We start from the raw sequence: 10,212 nt of genomic DNA, 5'->3' as shown, positions 1-10,212 counted from the left end.
AACCTCACCCCCCTCATCCACCCACCCCAACCCAACCTCCCTCACCCACCCCAACCCAACCTCCCTCACCCACCCACCCCAACCCAACCTCCCTCACCTACCCACCCACCACTCACTCACTCCAACCTCACCCACTCTCTCACTCACCCCAACCTCACCCCCTCATCCGCCCACCCCAACCTCACCCCCTCATCCGCCCACCCCAACCTCACCCCCTCATCCGCCCACCCCAACCTCACCCCTTCATCCGCCCACCCCCTCACCCCCTCATCCACCCACCCCAACCTCACTCACTCACCCCAACCTCCCTCACCCATCCCACCCTCACCCCAACCTCCCTCACCCATCCCACCCTCACCCATCCCACCCTCACCCCAACCTCCCTCACCCATCCCACCCACTCCAACCTCACTCACCCCAACCTCACTCACTCACCCCAACCTCACTCACCCACTCCAACCTCACCCACCCACTCCAACCTCACCCACCCACTCCAACCTCACCCACCCACTCCAACCTCACCCACCCACTCCAACCTCACCCACCCACTCCAACCTCACCCACCCACTCCAACCTCACTCACCCACTCCAACCTCACTCACCCACTCCAACCTCACCCACCCACTCCAACCTCACCCACCCACTCCAACCTCACCCACCCACTCCAACCTCACCCACCCACTCCAACCTCACCCACCCACTCCAACCTCACTCACCCACTCCAACCTCACTCACCCACTCCAACCTCACTCACCCACTCCAACCTCACTCACCCACTCCAACCTCTCACCCACTCCAACCTCTCACCCACTCCAACCTCACTCACCCACTACAATCACTCACTCACTCCAACCTCACTCACTCCAACCTCACCCACCCAACCTCACTCATTCACTCCAACCTCACTTACTCCAACCTCACTCACCCACTCCAACCTCACTCACCCACCCAACCTCACTCACTCACCCCAACCTCACACCCCAAACACACTCACCCCAACCACACTCACCCACCCTCACCCCTAACCTCACTCACCCACTCCAACCTCACCCACCTCAACCTCCCTCACCCACCCCAACCTCACCCACCCCAACCACACTCACCCACCCTCTCCCCCACTCCAACCTCACCCACTCCCTCATTCACCCCAACCTCCCTCACTCACCCACTCCCTCACTCACCCACACCTCCCTCACTCACCCACCCCAACCTCACTCACCCACCCCAACCTCACTCACCCACCCATCCCAACCACACTCACCCCAACCACACGCACCCCAACCTCACTCACCCACTCCCTCACCCGCCACACTCACCAACCCCAACCTCACCCACCCACCCCAACCTCTCACCCACTCCAACCTCCCTCACCCACCCCAACCTCCCTCACCCACCCCAACCTCACTCACCCACCCCAACCTCACTCATCCACTTCCTCACCCACTCCAACCTCATTCACTCACCCCAACCTCACACCCATCCCCTCACTCACCCACTGCAACCACTCACCCACTCCAACCACACTCACCCACTCCAACCACACTCACCCACTCCAACCACACTCACCCACACCCACTCCAACCTCACTCACCCACCCACTCCAACCCCACTCACCCACTCCAACCACACTCACCCACTCCAACCACACTCACCCACTCCAACCACACTCACCCACTCCAACCACAATACTGCAGAAAATTAAACTGATTCTGAACTGACTCTGTGACCCCCAACCCTGATTAAACAATCACTCTGTACAATTACACCGTGAGTGATCCTCACCCTGAATAAACAGTGACTCTGTACAGTTACGCAGTGAGTGATCCTCAGCCTGAATAAACAGTGACTCTGTAGTTACACCGTGAGTGATCCTTACCCTGAATAAACAGTGACTCTGTACAGTTACAGTGACTGATCCTCACCCTGAATAAAGTGACTCTGTACAGTTACAGTGGGATCGTTACCCTGAATAAACAGTGACTCTGTATTTACACCGTGACTGATCCGCACCCTGAATAAACAGTGACTCTGTACAGTTGCACAGTGAATGATGCTCACCCTGAATAAACAGTGACTGTAGTGACTGATCCTCACCCTGAATAAACAGTGACCCTGTACAGTTAGTGACTGATCCTCACCCTGAATAAACAGTGACTCTGTACAGTTACAGTGAGTGACCCTTACCCTGAATAAACAGTGACTCTGCACAGTTACAGTGAGTGACCCTTACCCTAAATAAAGTGACTCTGTACAGTTACACAGTGAATGATCCTTACCCTGAATAAACAGTGACTCTGTACAGTTACACAGTGAGTGATCCTTACCCTAAATAAACAGTGACTGTACAGTTATGATGTGGAGATGCCAGCGTTGGACTGGGGTGAGCACAGTAAGAAGTCTTACGACACCAGGTTAAAGTTCAACAGGTTTGTTTCAAATCACTAGCTTTTGGAGCACTGCTCCTTCCTCAGGTGTACATTCACCTGAGGAAGGAGCAGTGCTCCGAAAGCTCGTGTTTGAAACAAACCTGTTGCACTTTAACCTGATGTTGTAAGACTTCTTACTCTGTACAGTTACACAGTGAGTGATCCTTACCCTGAATCATAGAATTTACAGTGCAGAAGGAGGCCATTCGGCCCATCGAGTCTGCACCGGCTCTTGGAAAGAGCACCCTACCCAAGGTCAACACCTCCACCCTATCCCCATAACTCAGTAACCTCACCCAACACTATGGGCAATTTTGCACACTAAGGGCAATTTATCATGGCCAATCCACCTAACCTGCACATCTTTGGACTGTGGGAGGAAACCCACGCACACACGGGGAGGATGTGCAGACTCCGCACAGACAGTGTCCCAAGCCGGAATCGAACCTGGGATCCTGGAGCTGTGAAGCAATTGTGCTATCCACAATGCTACCGTGCTGCTGTAAACAGTGTCTCTGTACAGTTAGTGAGTGATCCTTACCCTGAATAAACAGTGTCTCTGTACAGTTACACAGTGAGTGACCCTTACCCTGAATAAACAGTGACTCTGTTCAGTTACAGTGACTGACCCTTACCCTGAACAGTGACTGTCTACAGTTACAGTGTGTAATCCTCACCCTGAAGTGACTCTGTAGTTACACAGTGAATGATCTTTACCCTAAATAAACAGTGACTCTGTACAGTTACAGTGAGTGATCCTTACCCTGAATAAACAGTGACTCTGTACAGTTACACAGCGAATGATCCTTACCCTGAATAAACAGTAACTCTGTACAGTTAGTGAATGATCCTTACCCTGAACAGTGACTGTGTACAGTTACACAGGGAGTGATCCTCACCCTGAATAGTGACTCTGTAGTTAGTGACTGATTCTCATCCTGAATAAACAGTGACTGTACAGTTACACAGTGAGTGATCCTTACCCTGAATAAACAGTGACTCTGTACAGTTACAGTGAGTGATCCTTACCCTGAATAAATAGTGACTGTACAGTTACAGTGAATGATCCTCACCCTGAATAAACAGTGACTCTGTAGTTAGTGAGTGATCCTTACCCTGAACAGTGACTGTGTACAGTTAGTGTGTGATCCTCAGCCTGAATAGTCACTGTACAGTTACACAGTGAGTGATCCTTACCCTGAATAAAGTGACTGTACAGTTACACAGTGAACGATCCTCACCCTGAATAAACAGTGACTCTAGTTACAGTGAGTGATCCTTACCCTGAACAGTGACTGTGTACAGTTTGTGTGTGATCCTCAGCCTGAATAGTCACTCTGTACAGTTACACAGTGAGTGATCCTTACCCTGAATAAACAGTGACTCTGTAGTTACACAGTGAGTGATCTTTACCCTGAATAAACAGTTACTCTGTACAGTAACACAGTGAGTGACCCTCACCCTAAATAAACAGTGACTCTGTACAGTTAGAGTGAGGGTTCCTTAACCTGAATAAAGTGACTCTGTGCAGTTACAGCGTGATCTTTACCCTGAATAAACAGTGGATCTGTAGTTACACAGGGAGTGATTCTTGCCCCGAATAAACAGTGACTCTGTGATTACTATATTTACCTGTAAGCTGAATAAACAGTTACTCTGTTCAGTTAGTTACTCTTACAGTGAATAAAGTGACTGTGCAATTACACACTGAGTGATTCTGACCCTGAAAAAACAGTGACTCTGTGCAATTATGTACTGAGTGATTCTTACCCTGAATAAACACTGCGTCTGTACAGTGACTGTGCAATTACATACGGAGTGATTTTTACCCTGAATAACAATGCATCTATACAGTGACTCTGTGCACTTAAGTACTGAGTGATTCTTACCCTGAATAAATAATGCCTTTGTACAGTGACTCTGTGCAATTACGTACCGAGTGATTCTTACCCTGAATAACAATGCCCCTGTACAGTGACTCTGCAACTACGTACTGAGTGATTCTTACCCTGAACAAACAATGCCTCTGTACAGTGACTCTGTGCAACTACGTACTGAGTGATTCTTACCCTGAATAAACAGTAGCCTCTGTACAGTGACTCTGTGCACTTAAGTACTGAGTGATTCTTACCCTGAATAAATAATGCCTTTGTACAGTGACTCTGTGCAATTACGTACTGAGTGATTCTTACCCTGAATAAACAGTAGCCCCTGTACAGTGACTCTGTGCAATTACGTACTGAGTGATTCTTACCCTGAATAAACAATGCCTCTGTACAGTGACTCTGTGCAATTACGTATCGTGATTCTTTCCCTGAATAACAATGCCTCTGTAGTGACACTGCAATTACGTACTGAGTGATTCTTACCCTGAATAAACAGTGCCTCTGTACAATTACGTACGGAGTGATTCTTACCCTGAATAACAATGCCTCTGTACAATTACGTACGGAGTGATTCTTACCCTGAATAACAATGCCTCTGTACTATTACGTACGGAGTGATTCTTACCCTGAATAACAATGCCTCTGTACAGTGACTCTGTGCAATTACGTATCGTGATTCTTTCCCTGAATAACAATGCCTCTGTACAGTGACACTGCAATTACGTACTGAGTGATTCTTACCCTGAATAAACAGTGCCTCTGTACAATTACGTACGGAGTGATTCTTACCCTGAATAACAATGCCTCTGTACAATTACGTACGGAGTGATTCTTACCCTGAATAACAATGCCTCTGTACTATTACGTACGGAGTGATTCTTACCCTGAATAACAATGCCTCTGTACAGTGACTCTGTGCAATTACGTACCGTAATTCTTTCCCTGAATAACAGTGACTCTGTGCAATTATGTACTGGGTGATTCTTACCATGAATAAACAGTGCCTCTGTACAGTGACTCTGTGCAATTACGTATCGTGATTCTTTCCCTGAATAACAATGCCTCTGTACAGTGACTGTGCAATTACGTACGGTGATTCTTTCCCTGAATAACAGTGCCTCTGTGCAATTACATAGAATTTACAGTGCAGAAGGAAGCCATTCAGCCCATCGAGTCTGCACCAGCTCTTGGAAAGAGCACCCTACCCAAGGTCAACACCTCCACCCTATCCCCATAACCCAGTAACCCCACCCAACACTAAGGGCAATTTTGGACACTAAGGGCAATTTATCATGGCCAATCCACCTAACCTGCACATCTTTGGACTGTGGGAGGAAACCAGAGCACCCGGAGGAAACCCACGCACACACGGGGAGAATGTGCAGACTCCGCACAGAGAGTGACCCAAGCCGGAATCGAACCTGGGACCCTGGAGCTGTGAAGCAATTGTGCTATCTACAATGCTACCATGCCGCCCACTGAGTACTGAGTGATTCTTACCCTGAATAAACAGTGCCTCTGTACAATTACGTACGGAGTGATTCTTACCCTGAATAACAATGCCTCTGTACAGTGACTCTGTGCAATTACGTACCGTGATTCTTTCCCTGAATAACAGTGCCTCTGTACAATTATGTACTGAGTGATTCTTACCCTGAATAAACAATGCCTCTGTACAGTGACTCTGTGCAATTATGTACTGAGTGATTCTTACCCTGAATAACAATGCCCCTGTACAGTGACTCTGCAACTACGTACTGAGTGATTCTTACCCTGAACAAACAATGCCTCTGTACAGTGACTCTGTGCAACTACGTACTGAGTGATTCTTACCCTGAACAATGCCTCTGTACAGTGACATTTCATGATCTTTACAGAACCAGACGATTGGCACCGGGCAGGCCATTGAGCCCTTTGTGTCTGCAGTAACTCTCCAAATGAGAATTGTGATTTAATGCCTTGGCTCCTGCCTTTTCCTTGCACCCTGCTGAATATGACATTGATCTATCTAACATCCGAGCTTTGATGACAAAAGAAGCTGATGCTAGGGACAGTTTAATTGTGAATTTTATTTATTATTCTGAACAGACAAATACACATCTACAAATTCTCAATTCAGCGTTTAATAGACTTGCATAGGCTCAAATTATCAACAGTAACAAGTAACAGTAAATGCAAGTTTTATTCAAACTTGTAGTCTGAAGCTAAATGCTGAAATGATATTTTGTATTCTGTATATTGTATATATGGTGTGCGTAAATTACAGTGGGCATAGTTAAATACACTACCTACATCTTGCGTAGGTAGTGTATATATACTGTCGGTGCTGCTGCCTAAAGTGTGCATTCTACCTGCATATAGACTGCAGATGTGCCATGTACACACTGCATATATGTTAGTTATAGGCTGGATATGACCTGTGCTATAAAGTGTCCTGATTATAAATTGCACAATTTAATAAATCTCTAATACATTGACAAATTTCAGTTTATTTTACACAAATATCAAAGATCTCCTAGTGGTTGTATTGTGATTGTTTATTCTAATTATTTAAAACTAGTAATAAATACCATATGAATTGCTTTAAAACAATCTTGAAAGTTTTAACACAAAGTGTGTGGTTTTAATCATTGGAGCGCAGCCTGATGGAATGCTCAATGACCTGGGCTCTGTAGAGGAGGCCGTCTCCTGGTCACTGTTGCTCTTTCTAGCCTGAGACCATGTGAGTTTATGGCTTCCCTGGTGTTTTCACAACCTGCAATTCCACCGTGTGTGCAGTTTCTTACTCATTTCAGCCTTTGAAACTAGTGCAATGGCTTAACTGTGTGCCTGAATCCAACCTCCAAGGTTTGGGAACAGGATTTATAGGATTGGGTGGAACGACGGTGGAGGGAGTGTAGATTGGAGGTGAAATTGTGGCTTTGTTTTGTTTCAGGATTATTTCTGCATTTCAAACAAATGCGAATTGTCATAATGTTCATCGTGGTTGGATTTGCTCTAGCAAAATCTTTACCACTCCAGACAGCCAAATATTTTCTTTACCAAATTAACAAATTTACATTTTATCCATTGCCATCTGAAGCAACAGTGGTGTGAAAGATTCATGAGAGCTCTGAGCTCCAGGTGAGTGGTGAAAGAGTGATTCTTCATTTAAAAATTCCATTCTTAAATGTTACAAAGCCAATATGCAGCGTGCACAGGGCAAGGCCTTAATCCATCTCATTGCTTGTTCCAAAAACACAATTCAAATTGAATCCAATTCATGAATCCAATTCAAGAAAAGGCATCGCACCTCATCTTGGGCTTGATCTGATGCTTGATCTTAGCCAAAAGGCCGAGAAGTGATTAATCATTTATTCCAACAGTGATTCTACACCAGCATGAGACATGATGAAGCTGCCTCTGATATCTCACACAAAGCCCTGTACGTCACATCAGAGTCAAGCCAGGCCATGGAAGTAAAAACACAGATGTAAAACAGGCTTCCAACTCATTATTCAATCAATGATATCACAATCCCAACCTAAACTCCACAGCAGGGCTCATTGGACAGTGATCCGGAGCAGGAATCCTGGCTGATTTCCCCTTTCTAGTTCAGGGCTCATTGGACAGTGATCAAGAGCAGGAACCTTGTCTGACTTTTAACATCTCTCTGACTGAGATTACCAATGTGACTTGATAAACTCACTGAAACACTGACAGTGTTCAAGATTAACATTTACTCGAGAGGTTTAAACAGGGACAAAGCTGGTGAGGCCACTTACGGAAATCAGACACTCAATCTAATCTATGTCTTACAGTTTTACCAGGAAATGTATTCCCTCTGATCCCCAGCAATGACTCTTGGATTACTGAGCTCACAGTCCTCATGCTCCAAAGAAAAAACACTACACTTTGAAAGAACAGTGCAACACATTGAGCTCCCTTAATGTAAATGTGTAGTTTGGTTATTACCTAATCAAATCTTAACTATAGCACACAATTAATACTAATTAAATCTATATTCTCCACCAGGTGAATTTACTAAGATTATAAATCTACCAGGGTACTGCCACCTATAAATAGGATGACAGAACCTTTGAGGATTGGTTCATGACATGCAACACACACCATCTCCGGCTGTGTGAATCAATAAAAATCTACAGTGAGCATAGCCTGACATGTAGTACCCAAGGACATTCAAAAGGTGTTTGATAAAGTATCACATCATAGCCTCATTAGCAAAATTAAATCCCATAGGATTAAAGGAATACCAACAGCATGGACAGGAAATAGACTAAAAGTTGGAAAGTAGGCAGTATTGGTGAGAGGTTGTTTTCCAGACTGGAGGGAGTGGTGCTCCTCAGGGCTCAGTGTTGGGATCATAGCTCTTTCTGATATACATTAATGACCTGCACTTGAGTGCAAGGAGCATAATTTCAAATTTTGTAGATAATACAAAACTCAAATGTAGCAAAAAGAGGAGAATAAACTTCAGGAGAATATTGACTGGTGAAATGGACAGATATAATAAAATTTAGTGCAGAGAAGTGTGAAGTATTACATTTTGGTAGGAAGGATGAGGAGAAGCAATATAAACTAAATGGCACAATTTAAAGTGAGATCTAGGGAATATAAACACAAATCTTTGAAGGTGGTAGGACAAGTTGAGTATACTTACATAAAGTAAAGGATCTTGGGCTTAATAATTAGAAACATTCAAGGAAGTTCACGGCTCAGCTCAATTCAGCTGAAGGTGCTGCATGGGGCGCACATGACTGGGGCCAGGCTGAGCCGGTTCTTTGGGGGTGAGGACAGGTGTGGGAGGTGTTCGGGAGGCCCGGAGAAACACACCCACATGTTCTAGGCGTGTCCGGCATTGGAGGGGTTCTGGAAAGGAGTGGCGGGGACCTTGTCCAAGGTGGTCGGTTCCAGGGTGGAACCGAGCTGGGGGCTCGCCATTTTTGGGGTAGCATCGGAGCCGGAAGTGCAGGAGGCGAGAGAGGCCGGTATTCTGGCCTTTGCGTCTCTAGTAGCTCGGAGTAGGATTCTTTTACAGTGGAGGGACGCGAAGCCCCCGAGCCCGGAATCCTGGACTAACGACATGGCCGGGTTCATCAAACTGGAGAGGGTGTTCTAAATTTTTTTTTAAAGAATGTTACAGTGAGGGGTGCGGGATATATCAGTGTTACAGTGAGGGGTGCGGGATATATCAGTGTTACAGTGAGGGGTGGGGAGTATATCAGAATATTTCTGTGAGGATAGCGTGATGAATATTTGTAATGCAGAACAAGGCCAGCAAAGCGGGTTCAATTCCCGTACCGGCCTCCCTGAACAGGCGCCGGAATGTGGCGACTAGGGGCTTTTCACAGTAACTTCATTTAAAAAAAAATTTAGAGTACCCAATTATTTTTTCCAATTAAGGGGCAATTTAGCATGGCCAATCCACCTAACCTGCACATCTTTGGGTTGTGGGGGTGAAACCCACGCAAACACGGGGAGAACATGCAAACTCCACACAGACAGTGACCCTGGGCCGGGATTCGAACCCAGGTCCTCAGCGCCGTAGGCAGCAATGCTAACCACTGTGCCACCGTGCTGCCCCTCACAGTAACTTAATTTAAGCCTACTTGTGACAATAAGCGATTATTATTATTATATCAGAGTCTTACAGTAAGGGGTGCGGGATATATCAGTGTTACGGTGAGGGGTTTGGGATGAGTTTGGGGTTTGGGCGGCATGGCAGCACAGTGGTTAACACTGTTGCTTCACAGCACCAGGGTCCCAGGTTTGATTCCCGGCTTCGGTCACTATCTGTGAGGAGTCTGCACGTTCTCCCCGTGTCTGAGTGGGTTTCCTCCGGGTGCTCCGGTTTCCTCCCACAAGTCCCGAAAGACGTGCTGTTCGGTGAATTGGACATT

The sequence above is a fragment of the Scyliorhinus canicula genome, chromosome 18 (genome assembly GCF_902713615.1).
Source record: "Scyliorhinus canicula chromosome 18, sScyCan1.1, whole genome shotgun sequence".
NCBI lineage: Eukaryota > Metazoa > Chordata > Chondrichthyes > Carcharhiniformes > Scyliorhinidae > Scyliorhinus > Scyliorhinus canicula.
Note: the sequence above shows the minus strand (reverse complement) of the source record.